The sequence below is a fragment of the Amblyraja radiata genome, chromosome 2 (genome assembly GCF_010909765.2).
Source record: "Amblyraja radiata isolate CabotCenter1 chromosome 2, sAmbRad1.1.pri, whole genome shotgun sequence".
NCBI lineage: Eukaryota > Metazoa > Chordata > Chondrichthyes > Rajiformes > Rajidae > Amblyraja > Amblyraja radiata.
This window is the reverse complement of record NC_045957.1, coordinates 140,822,823-140,835,965: the sequence shown is the minus strand read 5'-3', so window position 1 is coordinate 140,835,965 and position 13,143 is coordinate 140,822,823.

Sequence of the window (13,143 nt, the reverse complement as noted above, 5' to 3'; positions counted from 1 at the left end):
TAGCTGATCATCCAACTCAGTATCCTGTACCTGCCTTCTCTCCATACCCCCTGATCCCTTTAGCCACAAGGGCCACATCTAACTCCCTCTTAAATATAGCCAATGAAACTTATACCATCCGCGACACAGTTGACAGACGGGATGATTAAATCTATTCTGGGATGCAGCACGATTTTTATCAGCTACCTGCAACCATCTTAAATGGGCTGGAAAAGAGATCACTGAAATTGCTGAGGAATTGGAACTTAGATCACTATTAATTTTGACAATTATCAATAGCTTGCAAAACATCAATCATCTTCTTGACATTAATGAATTGGTCATTGCTGATGTATTCTTCCTCCGCCTGGGATCAATTAGAGAACCGAAGACAACATTTATCTCTCAGCTAGATGGATGTTACAGTTTTGTTGCTGCCCCCTCATTAAAGCTGAGCCTCCTTTATCGTGGCTGTGTCTATATGAGGGCAGGTACTGTGGAGCAGCGGTAGAGTTGTTGCCTTATAGTGCTTACAGCTCCAGAGGCCCGGGTTCGATCCCGACTATGGATGCCAACTGTACAGAGTTTGTACATTCTCTCCATGACCGTATAGGTTTTTTTCCGAGACCTTCGGTTTCCTCCCACACTCCAAAGACGTACAGGTTTGGGGGTAATTGGCTTGGTATAAATATAAAGTGTCCCTAGTGTGTGTAGAATGTTGTTAATATGCAGGGATCGTTGTTTGATGCGGACTCGGTGAACCAAAGGGCCTGTTTCCCCGCTGTATCACTAAACTAAACTAAACAAAACTATTACGATAAACTAAATTATGCCTTAGGTGCACAAAAATGGTGGAGAAACTCAGCGGGTGCAGCAGCATCTATGGAGCGAAGGAAACAGGCAACGTTTCGGGCCGAAACCCTTCTTCAGACGAAACGTTGCCTATTTACTTCGCTCCATAGATGCTGCTGCACCCGCTGAGTTTCTCCAGCATTTTTGTGTACCTTCGATTTTCCAAAGGAATCTGCAGTTCCTTCTTAAATAAATTATACCTTATGTTATTATGAAAACCCATTCCTCACTCTGTGAGCTTTCTGTCAGACTGAACTGGGCTTTCTCGCTCTTCCTTATCACTATATTATACTAATATTTTGAGCTATTTTGGGCACCATATCTGAGGAAGGATGTGCTGGCTCTGAAGAGGGTCCGGAGGAGGTTTACACCAATGATCCCAGGAATGAGGAGGTTAACTTATGATGAGCATTTTTCAGCACTGGGCCTGTACTCTCTGGAGTTTAGATGAATGAGGGGAGACCTCCTTGAAACATATAAAATAGTGAAAGGCTTGGATAGAGTGGATGTGGAGAGGATGTTTCCACTAGTGGGAGAGTCTAGGAGTAGAGGTCATAACCTCAGAATTAAAGGATATTATTTTAGGAAGGAGATGAGGAGAAATCTCTTTAGTCAAGAGGGTGGAGAATCTGTGGATTTTTTTGCCACAGAAGGCTGTAGAGGGCAAGTCTGTGGATCATTGTAAGGTAGAGATAGATAGATTCTTGATTAGTACTGGTGTCAGAAGTTATGGGGAGAAGGGAGGAGAATGGGATTCGGATGGAGAGATAGTTCAACCATGATTGAATGGCGTTAGACTTGATGGGCCGAATGGCCTAATTCTACTCCTATCACTTATGACTTATCCAGTCACACTTGCCCAAGTCACTTTTCCCCTCGTCGTAGAGAAGATCAAAGGACGCCAGTGAAATGCAGAGATTGTCATTTTAGTCCTTTTTGTTATATCGAGAGTGTCATTTTCTGGTTAACAGCAGAAATAAGGAATAGTGATGGGAAATAAATGGGAACAGAGTTGGCACAGTGGCACAATGGTAGAGTTGCTGCCTTACAGCTCCAGAGACCTGGATTTGATCCTGATTATAATTGCTATCCATACGGAGTTTGTACGTTCTCACCATGACTGTGTGGGATTTCTCCGAGATCTTCGGTTTCCTCCCACACTCTAAAGACGTAGGCTTGTAGGTTAATTGGGTTGGGTAAGTTGTAAAATTGTCCCTAGTGTGTGTAGGCTAGGGCATGGAGTGATCGCTGGTTTGCATGGACTCAGCAGACCAAAGGGCCTGTTTCTCTAAAGTCTGAAGGAACACTCCAACACTCTGACAATTGCTTGCCAAGCAGAAACTGGATAGGGATACAGTGCATGTCCCAGTTTGGTGGCCTCACTTGCTGTCATTATTATCTGTAACACTGACTTTTTTCAGACCTCAGAAACTCCAGAATGCCAGTAAAATCACTGGTGGCACTGTGACGCAGTGGTAGAGTTGCTGCTTGACATCGCCAGAGACCCGCGTTCGATCCTAATGAGGGGCGCTTGTTTGTACGTTCTCCCTGTGACCCGCATGGATTTTCTCTGGGAATTCCGGTTTCCTCACACACTCCAAAGACGTAGAGGTTTTTATTGTTAATTGGCTTGGTATCATAGTACATTGTCCCTGGCGTGTATAAGATAGTGTTAATTTGCGGGGATCGATGGTCGGCGCGGACTCGGAGGGCCAAAGGACCAGTTTCCATGCTGTATCTCTAAACTAAACTAAACTAAACACTTCAAGCACACCTGTGTCAATCAATATGCATCCAGGTAGCTGTTGTCCTTATGACTCCAGAATCTCTCCACTCCAGCCTCTCAATCCAAACCACATCCACACAGAAAGTTGCAAAGAACTTCTTTCTTTGGTTTCAAATCCATTTGCATGACATTAACAAATGACTCCGTGAAAAGAAAATACTTTGTTCTCCGCCTTAACAAAAACTCTTAAACAAAAACATGAAATATTAACTATTAAACGTTAACAATATTCCGTCCACTTTCGGTGGCTGCTATGAAGCAGTGAAGGCAGCTGCACTGAGCTCTCCTCCTGACAAATCGTGTTTAAAGTCGACTCCCATGCCAGGATCGAATTAAAAAATCTTATCAGGTTTGCTGAACGTCGAGGGTACTGACTCCATCAAACGGTACCAGTGGATTTGGGATTTAAAACGATCTTATCGTAAAAATTGGATGAGAAAGAGAAGAGGTCAGAGAGGACCCAAGAAGACTACAATCAGTTTCCAGCTCCAAAAAGCTCTGGATGAGCTTGAAACCACCCTGGAACTCACTTTTGAAAGTTTGGAAGAGGAGCTGGAACCTCAACAACCTACAAGCGATATGGCTGCGAGAAGTGATACAAAGGAGAAAGAAATGAAAAGCTGGGAAAAAACGGTAAGATCTAATATTCCTAAAGACATTACTAAAGATCTTCAGAAGCAATTTGCCAAAATGAATTCTACAATTCAGAACAACTTCTTCACTATGGAGGGCAATCTTTCTAAGAAAATTGATAATAGCTGCGGCGAAGTAAAAGAGCTTTATGTAGCCCTGAACCAGCAGTTTAAAGATTTGGAGTCCAGGACAGCGAAGGAATTGGAAATTATCCAGAGAGATTATAACAATAAACACGACACCCTGCTGAAGCAATTAACAGACTCGGAAAAATTGATGGAAGAGAATGGATGGTGAAATGGAACAGATGAGCCAAGAAATACAAGGTCTGGAAAAACAACACAATACGAATTGGGAGCTAACGAATAAACTGAATGAGAAATGTCAAGATTTAGAGGCCAGGTTAAGGAGGCAAAATCTGAGAATAGTAGGAGTTAAAGAGGGTGCTGAACACGGCCTTCAAATGCGTGATTTTATTACTAATCTACTTAAAGATGTTTTCAAACTTCCAGAAAAACCAAAGATAGATCTGGCTCATCGAGTGGGTCGCTTCCAAAAACATGATAATGCTAAACCAAGGCAAATTATTGTAAAGTTCCTGGATATTTCAACTTTGGAAACTCTATTAAAGAAGATAACCTATGGAGAAAATCTTACATTTGCTGATAATATCGTAAGATTCTACAGGGATTATCCTCGGGAAATTTTGGCAAAAAGACGCGAGTTTAAAAGGGCAAGCAGTATTTTATATGGACATTCTGAAGTTCGTTATGGCGTGATCTATCCAGCGAAAATGCTAATTATGTTTAATGGCAAGCAACGCTCATTCACGGACCCGGACTCTGCTTGCAAATACGCCCAGGAGATTTTAAACAAAATTCAAGGAGGAACAGAACAATAGACATTTTATCTGCGGAACTTTGTTTTTTCTGTTTCAATTAAGACACTAGAACACTTCAAACGGTTACCAGACAGGCTTATCTGGCAAGAATGTGTTGTTCAATAACAGAGGCCGAATTAAACTTCTGAACTGAAAACACAGATGGAAGCTCAAGGTCGCAAGCTCGTCACCAAACCCTTCAGCACGGAGAACTATGAGACCGTCTCCTTTTGAAATGGCCATGATATGAGGCATCTGTTCCACACTATATGACCTATTATTTATACATATAACTAACTAACTAATTAACCACTTACGCGCAATAAACTCAACTAACGTTAAAGGCGTAATGTACTATACTAACACGACTAACTATATAGCAGGAAGGATGGGGGAGGTTAGACATATATTTTAAATACTAATTATGAATTAATTAATATACAGGTAAATGAAAAGTGTAATTATTGACGAGGTACTTTAACCCATAATTTTTTTTATTTTAATCCAAATCTTCTACCTTCCCTTTTATTTTATTCTATTTTAAACTGTTCAGCGATTAATTGATCTGATATGATAATTTTGGTAACAATTAGAGGGAACCGACTAACGTTGGGTCAAATTCTAATAGGGGGATAAGGCCCAGTGCATAATCTCATCGACGGAGGTCAATTTAAAAACAAACCTAGCTACCTTAGGTGGCTTTTTTGTAATTTATCGCTTTTTTGATCAATTATATTCACTTTTTTTGTTTTTTCACAATTATGTGTTGTATGACTTAATGATTTTTATGTACACTTTATTTTATGTTTTTCTCTTTCCCTTAATTATGTTTAATAGTGTCAGGAGATGTAAAACTACTGTAGAAATTATGAAGGACAACTCTGGATTCGGGATTCCGAGGTACTTGGCTGCATCACATGAATCATACAGTCTGGTAATAATAGCCAATGCAAGATAATAGTTGAATAAATATCGGAGGTCTCACCTTCTGTAGTTGGAACATCAGAGATGCGAATGAGCCAATTAAGAGGGGTAAAATTCTGGCACAATTAAAATCATTAAATATGGATATTGCTTTCCTACAAGAGACACATTTGAAACAACAAACTCAGATCAGATTAAGGGCAAATTGGATAGGTCAAACCTATTACTCATTCACCTCTAAAGCAAGAGGCACGGCCATTATAATTCAGAAGGGTATACCTTTTAAATTAAATAAATCTATATCTGATAAAGAGGGAAGATATGTTATAGTCACGGGAGAAATTTACAATACACCATTAACTATGATAAATATTTACGCGCCTAACTTTGATAACCCACAATTCTTTAGGAAAATAATAGATTTAATCGCAGAGCATAATTATCAAAATATAATAATGGGGGGAGATTTTAACTGTGTTATAGATCCATACTTAGATAAATCAATAAAGCTAGGGAAGTGTCTTGTTAAAACTAAGACCTGTGAATTTTTAAATACCTATATAAAAAATAATAACATAGCTGATGTTTGGAGAATAGCAAATCCAAGTGGTAGGGAATACTCATGTTATTCATCAGTTCACAAAACTTATTCGCAAATTGACTATTTCTTATTGGACACAAAATTAATCCCGTATACGAATACACCATCATATCATAATAGTATTATTTCTGATCATTCACCATTGACTTTTATACTTAAAATTGAGGGAATGCCGAGTATAAAGCCTTTTTGGAGATTCAATGTACACATATTAAATAACCCGCAGGGTTACGAGTATATAAAAGAACAAATAAAACTTTTTTTCGAAATAAATGACACGCCGGGTATTTCTGCACCGCTATTATGGGAAACCTTCAAGGCATATATTCCCGGTGTCATAATTTCTTACCAAAGTTTTCAAAATAAGGAAAATAAAAGAGAACTTCAGCAGATAGAACAGAAAATAAAATGACTAGAACTGGACAATGCAACTGACCCAACCATAAATAAACATAATAAGATAACTTTATTGAAATATAAAGTCAATAGAATACTGTCGGCTAGAGTAATAAGATTATTCCAAATTACAAAACAAGCACACTTCGAATTTGGGGATAAGCCACATAAACTACTTGCGAGGGAACTGAAGCAACGAGAAAAGGAAAAAACTATTACTAAAATTAAATCGGATAAGGGTGAGTTTTTAACACTGCCTAAGGATATTAATAAGAGGTTTGCCCAATTTTATCATAATTTATATACATCTAAAATAAATACAGATGTAAGTAAAATTACAAATTTTTTAGATAATTGCAAGCTCCCAAAATTGGACAGTTTAGAACAAGAGCAATTAGGAGCACGGATTACTAATGAAGAAATAAAACAAATAATAAACTCACTGAAAAATGGGAAGACCCCAGGACCAGACGGTTTTAGTAATGAATTTTATAAAAGATTTCAGGAGTCAATTGTACCAAGATTATTCAATTTATACACGCAGGCTTACACTGAAAATAAACTACCAGAAATCCTAGCAGAAGCAACAATAACACTTATACCAAAAAAAGATAAAGATTTAGATGAACCGGGTTCTTATAGAGCTATTTCACTTCTAAATACGGATCAGAAAATTTTAGCAAAGATTCTAGCTAGAAGGCTAAATAATTATATTAACAATTTAATAAATACGGATCAAACGGGATTTATACCCAAAAGACAATCATTTAATAATTTGAGAAGGCTTTTCAATATAATGTACTCTCATAATGAGGACAATGAAGATATTTCAGTTGTCACGCTGGATGCAGAGAAGGCATTTGATCAAGTAGAATGGCAGTATTTATACAAGGTACTCCAAAAATGTAATATGGGAGAGAATTTTATTAGATGGGTTAAACTACTTTACGGCAAGGATACTAACTAACAATACGCTATCTCCAAAATTTTACTTATCAAGGGGTAATAGGCAAGGGTGTGCCTTATCACAATTGCTATTTGTCCTTATGATGGAACCGTTGGCCGAAAGGATTAGAAATCACCCGAATATTCACGGATATAACACTAAGGACTCAAAGAATAAAATTTCACTATATGCTGATGATATCCTTTTATATATTACTAATACACAAACGAGTATACCCACCTTATTAACACTAATTGAGGAATTCGGCTCTTTTTCAGGATATATAATAAATTGGAATAAAAGCGAAATTATGTCTTTAAAACCACAGGATTCGAGACACTTACTAAAATTCCCCTTCAAAATTGCAACAGAAAAATTCAAGTATCTGGGTATTCAAATTACGAGAAGACACAAATCATTATTTAGTGCCAATTTTATACCACTATTAAATAAACTGAATGATATGATTAAATTTTGGAAAACGCTTCCGCTCTCATTGATAGGTAGAATTAACGCTATAAAAATGACTTTCTTACCACAACTAATATATTTGTTTCAAGCGATCCCAATATATATTCCAAAATATTTTTTTAAAAAACTAGATTCCACTATCACTAATTTTATATGGGACTACAGAACACATAGAATTCAATGAAAGCATTTGTGCAAATCTAAAGAAGTTGGGGGTTTATCATTACCTAACTTTATGTATTACTACTGGGCAGTGCATATTAAGAACATAATGTACTGACTGGATAGTTCCACTCAGCAGTTGGAGTGGATAAGAATGGAGAAAGAGGAGTGTTATCCGCACGATATAGGAATGATCCTGCTCTCACTGATAAAATTGAATATTATAATATATAAGAAGAACCCAATTATTCACAATATAATAAGAATTTGGAAACAAATAAAAGTATCCTTGAAATTAAATAATTTATCTGTACTAACCCCACTATTGAACAACCCCGCATTCAAACCATCTCTCATCGACAACACATATCAACAATGGGATAGACTGGGGATTAGGAAAGTAGGGGATATGTATGAATTGGGTAAACTGTCATCATTTCAACAATTAAAATTAAATTTTAAATTGAAGGATAATCAATATTTTAAATATATACAGGTATGTGACTTTATGAAGAAATATACACATAGATTTCAAACTATATTTTTAGACCCTTTAGAAGAAGCAATGAATATTAAGGCTGATTCACAAAAATTAATATCATACTTTTATAATAATATATTAAATAGAGAATCACCCTCAACAGAAGCACTAAGGGAAGATTGGGAACATGAGCTAATGATAAAGATCTCGAAGGATAGATGGGAAAAGTATTTGATGAATACACATAACTGTTCTATTAATGCAAGACATAATTTAATTCAATTCAAATTATTACATAGACTATATTATTCAAAAACGAGGTTGAATAAATTTTAACCAAACGTCTCTCCCAGATGCGATAAATGTTTGTTTCAAAACGCTAATATAACACATTCATTTGTAGGATGTACAAAGTTGAATAAATTTTGGAGTGATATATTTGATATATTTACAAAGCTTTTCAAGTCAAGAATAGAACCCAAAATGGAATGGATTATATTTGGAATAATAGGAGAAGATACCAATTTAAATAAAGACCAAAATGTTTTTTTTAATTATGGGTTAATAATTGGAAAGAAATTGATACTTACATTTTGGAAAAATACAACCATACCAACTGTTAAAATGTGGATTAGGAATATGATGGACATAGCACGCCTTGAAGAAATGAGACTCCGACTAATAGATAAATATGACCAATTCTTAAGGAGTTGGTCCCCTTTCATCGACCTTTTGGAATCATGTGATGCAGCGGTACCATAAGGATTGCTGATTTCAGTTCATGACGTGGATAGATCTACATCTCCGAATACAGATTTGAAAAATTCTCTTTTAAGGGGCCTTCTCTCCTATTTCTACTTTACACTTTTTATTTTTTTTTATTTTTTTTTATTTTTTATATACACACTTCACCTGTTTTCTACTCTCTACCATCTATTTTTCCACTTTTTCCCCTTTCTATTGTTTTCTTTTTCTTGTCTTGCTTACTTCTTTCTCATAACATAAAACTAGAGGTTGTACATAGAATGGATTACGGTATGACATAGTTGGCACCTAAAATTAGGGTTCCACTGTACTGTTTTGTACTGTATTAACTTCTAATAAAATAAACAAATTTAAATAAAAAACTAAAAAACAATATTCCGTCAATCTCCATGCAATTTTTTGTGACTCCCTCGATCTATTTTGATTGCATAGTTGATGAAAAAATTAGGTCTATCTTTGATTTTGCGCTGCTCCAAGATTTGAAATCTGTGCGGGGCATTTCTTCATTCTGTGGCTGCATTGTAATTACGTGCCACTTGGCTCACAGCTAGAGAATGATGTTGTTCTATGTTGGAGTGCCACTTGCATCTCTCACAAGGTGACAAGAGCAATTGCGCTGGTGAGGACTGTGCAGTGCTGAAACAATATTCAGTGCCTGGAATACTAAGTTCATTCTCACATGCGTTTCCTAATATCATAATTTCTCATTATGAATAAAATGCTTTTAAGACCTTGAGACTTGCCTGTGACTCAATTCCTGGGTAGACACTAAATGCTGGAGTAACTCAGTGGGACAGGCAGCATCTCTGGAGAGAAGGAATAGGTGACGTTTCGGGTCGAGACCCTTCGTTAGACCCATTCTTTCTCTCCAGAGATGCTACCTTTCCCGCTGAGTTATTCCAGCGTTTTGTGTCTTCCTTCGATTTAAACCAACATCTGCAGTTCTTTCCTGCACTCTCATTTCCTGGAATGTCTCCAGTTGGTGAGCTTCCATATAAACCTATCAACTGCTTTCACTCTGAAACTTAAAGGATCGACATGCATTTCTGATTGCATTCACAAACATATTGTACATCAATATTAATTTTGTAGTTAAAATCTCTTTAACTTTCACGTACCTGGGAACTTTTCTTTCCCTGGCCACTTAGCAGGCGAATACAACAAGTGACAAGGTGGGCAGATGGTTGGTTGAAAGAGGGTTGGAGTTCAAAAATATAGGAGTCTTGGGTACAAATTGTACAAACCGATGCTGAACCTGGAGTACTGTACGTAATGTTGGCTCCCTTATTTAAGAAAGGATATGATGGCAATTGGAGGCAGTCCAAAAATGATTGACTGGTGTAATTTCTGTGATGAGAACAATGTCCTACCACGAAAAGCTAAAGAAATGTAATCAATATTCTTTAGACTTTAGAAGAATTGGGGGGGGGGGGGGGGATTATAGAAATATATAAGATGCTTACAGTGCAAGACTAGGTAGATGTCAAGAAGTTACCACACATGAGAACATTTTGAATGAGTTAATTATAAGATGGGGTCAATAATTTGACACTGAGGCGCATGGGAATTTCTTACAGTGGGTTGAATCTGTGGAATTCTCTCTGCCAGAGAATTATGAAGGCTAGATCAGTGTGTATCTTTAAAGAGGGAATAAATACATCTAAAAATATCAGAGGATTGAGGGGTATGGGGAACTAGCACAGAAGAGGAAATGAGGCCTGAATCTGGTACGCTATGATCACAATGTATGTTGCAGAAGGCTTGAAGGGCCGAGTGGCCTACTCCTACTCCAATTTTCCTGTGTTCATATGTTTCAGAATATAGATCTGAATTTGTTTTTCATTTTCCATTAAATCTCCAACGCATTGTTCTGCTGAGTAGAAAGAGAATCTTAGCAAAAAATGTTAAGAAACATGCAGCGTATTGTCTTTATCATACTTTTATAATATATCACAAATTTTTCTGATTTTTTGTATATCTGAATATACAAATGTACATAATTATGACTAAACATTTTGATTGTACATTAAGATTTTAATGATTTGAATCACTATTTTCAACCTCGAGCAGTAAATGGTGAATATCCCATGTATTGCAAAATGACTATTGTTAAACTTGGTCACACAATTTATATAAGGCATGGGTTAACAACTAATATTAAAGATACAAAGTATCACAGTATGCTTATGAACATTGTGGTCCAGCCCTCAAAACAATGAAAAAATGCTGAATAAAAGCTTGAAACTTAAGAAACATTCCTGCTCATAATATTCAATACAATGTCAATTCACTTCCATCAAAAATGCCGTTATCTGTGTTTGAACACCCCTCTTCAGACATTAATAGAACTAGAATCTGAGGCAGAGATCAGAAGGCAAGCATTGAATACTAATAACCTGAAGTTTCATAACAGAAAGAAAATAAAAAATCAGACCAGTGTTCACAATAAGCTAAATGATCTAACAGTAGCCTGATATAAAAATGATCTAATTGCATTTTCTATGGATTGTTTTGGGGTTTTATAAAGTGAAGGACATTTGATCAATTGGCAATTTCATCTTAAATATAAATTAAGTAATTTGGTTAATATTGGCTGCATAAATTTAACCAGTGTTAAACATGCATATTTTTTAAATGAAGTACTTTAATTGTACAAATGTTTCATAAGTTCATAAGTGATAGGACCAGAATTAGGCCATTTGGCCCATCAAGTCTACTGCACCATTAAATCGTGGCTGATATATCTCTCCCTCCTAACCCCATTCTCCTGCCTCCCACCATAATCCCTGACATCCTGTACCAATCATGAATCTATCTATCTATCTAACAAAGAATTCCACAGATTCACCACCCTCTGGTTGAAGAAATTTCTTGAAATAAATGAAAAGGCATTCACCTTCCTTTGACTTGCAAATTAACTTTTTGGGAATCCTGCACCAGCACTTCCAAATCCCTTTGTACCTCCGATTTCTGGATTCTCACCGCATTTAGAAAATAATCTATGCCTTTATTCCTACTTCCAAAATGCATGACTCCACACTTTGCTACGCTGTATTCCATCTATTTCTCTTGAATATTTGACAGTAATAGACATTCTAACCGAACTGTATGAAATAATTGGACTTCAAATGATAGATGGAAAAGATCTCCATCCTATGTTTGGGAATCCAGAATACAAGGAGTTAAAGTTAAACCAACCCCATTTGGCACAGAGAATTCCTTTGTCTAATGGATTGCGAGCCGAGACCTTCTTCCTCATAAGTGCTGCTGATGTGGGGGAGACAATCAAAAAGTTCAAAACCAAATTTGAGATTGATTGTTAACAAGTAATAGGGTACAGACCACCTATAATCTAATTGAAAGATGGAGCCTTGTCGAGGCAGTGACTGGCCTAATTGAGGTCTGAAGTTTCTTGGCCTCAAAATGTGACAAATGGAATTGAATGTGGAAAATTGTAAAGGCCATGTACTTTGAAATCTAGGAATCCAAAGGCAGATTGTTATCTAAATGGAAAAAGACCGCAAATGACTGAAGTTCAGGGAGATTTAGTCATTCTTGTGCACAAACGAGAACAAGTTAGAAGGTAGATGCAGCAAGCAGTTGGCAGCAAACGGCATATTAGTTTTTATTGCTAAGGATTTGGAGTTTAGAAAGAAGGAAGTTTATTTTACAGTTGTACAGGGTGTTAGTGAAGCCACATTTGGAAAACTGCACAATTTTGTTTCCTTTAGTAGCATTGGAAGCAATTTAAAGGACATTCACCAAGCTAATTTCTCTCCACAGGCAATAAGACTGGTTATCGGACTATGTCGCTTCCCCATATATCATACACCAACACATCTAACCTCGGCCATACTTTGACAGCTAGGCACCTGTCAAAGCAAAGCCACTGTTCGGTCTGAATGTCTGTTTTTATTTCAATTTTTAGGCCTATTTTAGATATGGTAATTTTAATTTTTAAGGCTATATGTATTTATTCTGTTTTTATTAACCGCACTGATGGGAACTGATTGAGAAACGATTTTTTTCGTTTCATCTGTGTATGTAAGTACTCAGTTAAAATTACATTAAAGTAAATACTGAATACTGAATACTGAATACTAATTCCTGGGATGAGATAATTGTTCTATAAAGAGAGGATTAACAGGTCGGGTCTTTATTCTTTGTAGTTCATAAGAACGTGGGGTGATCTCATTGAATCGTACAAGATCCTAAGGGGTAATGGGTAGATAGCAAGATGTTTTCATGAGTGGGAGAACCTTGAATG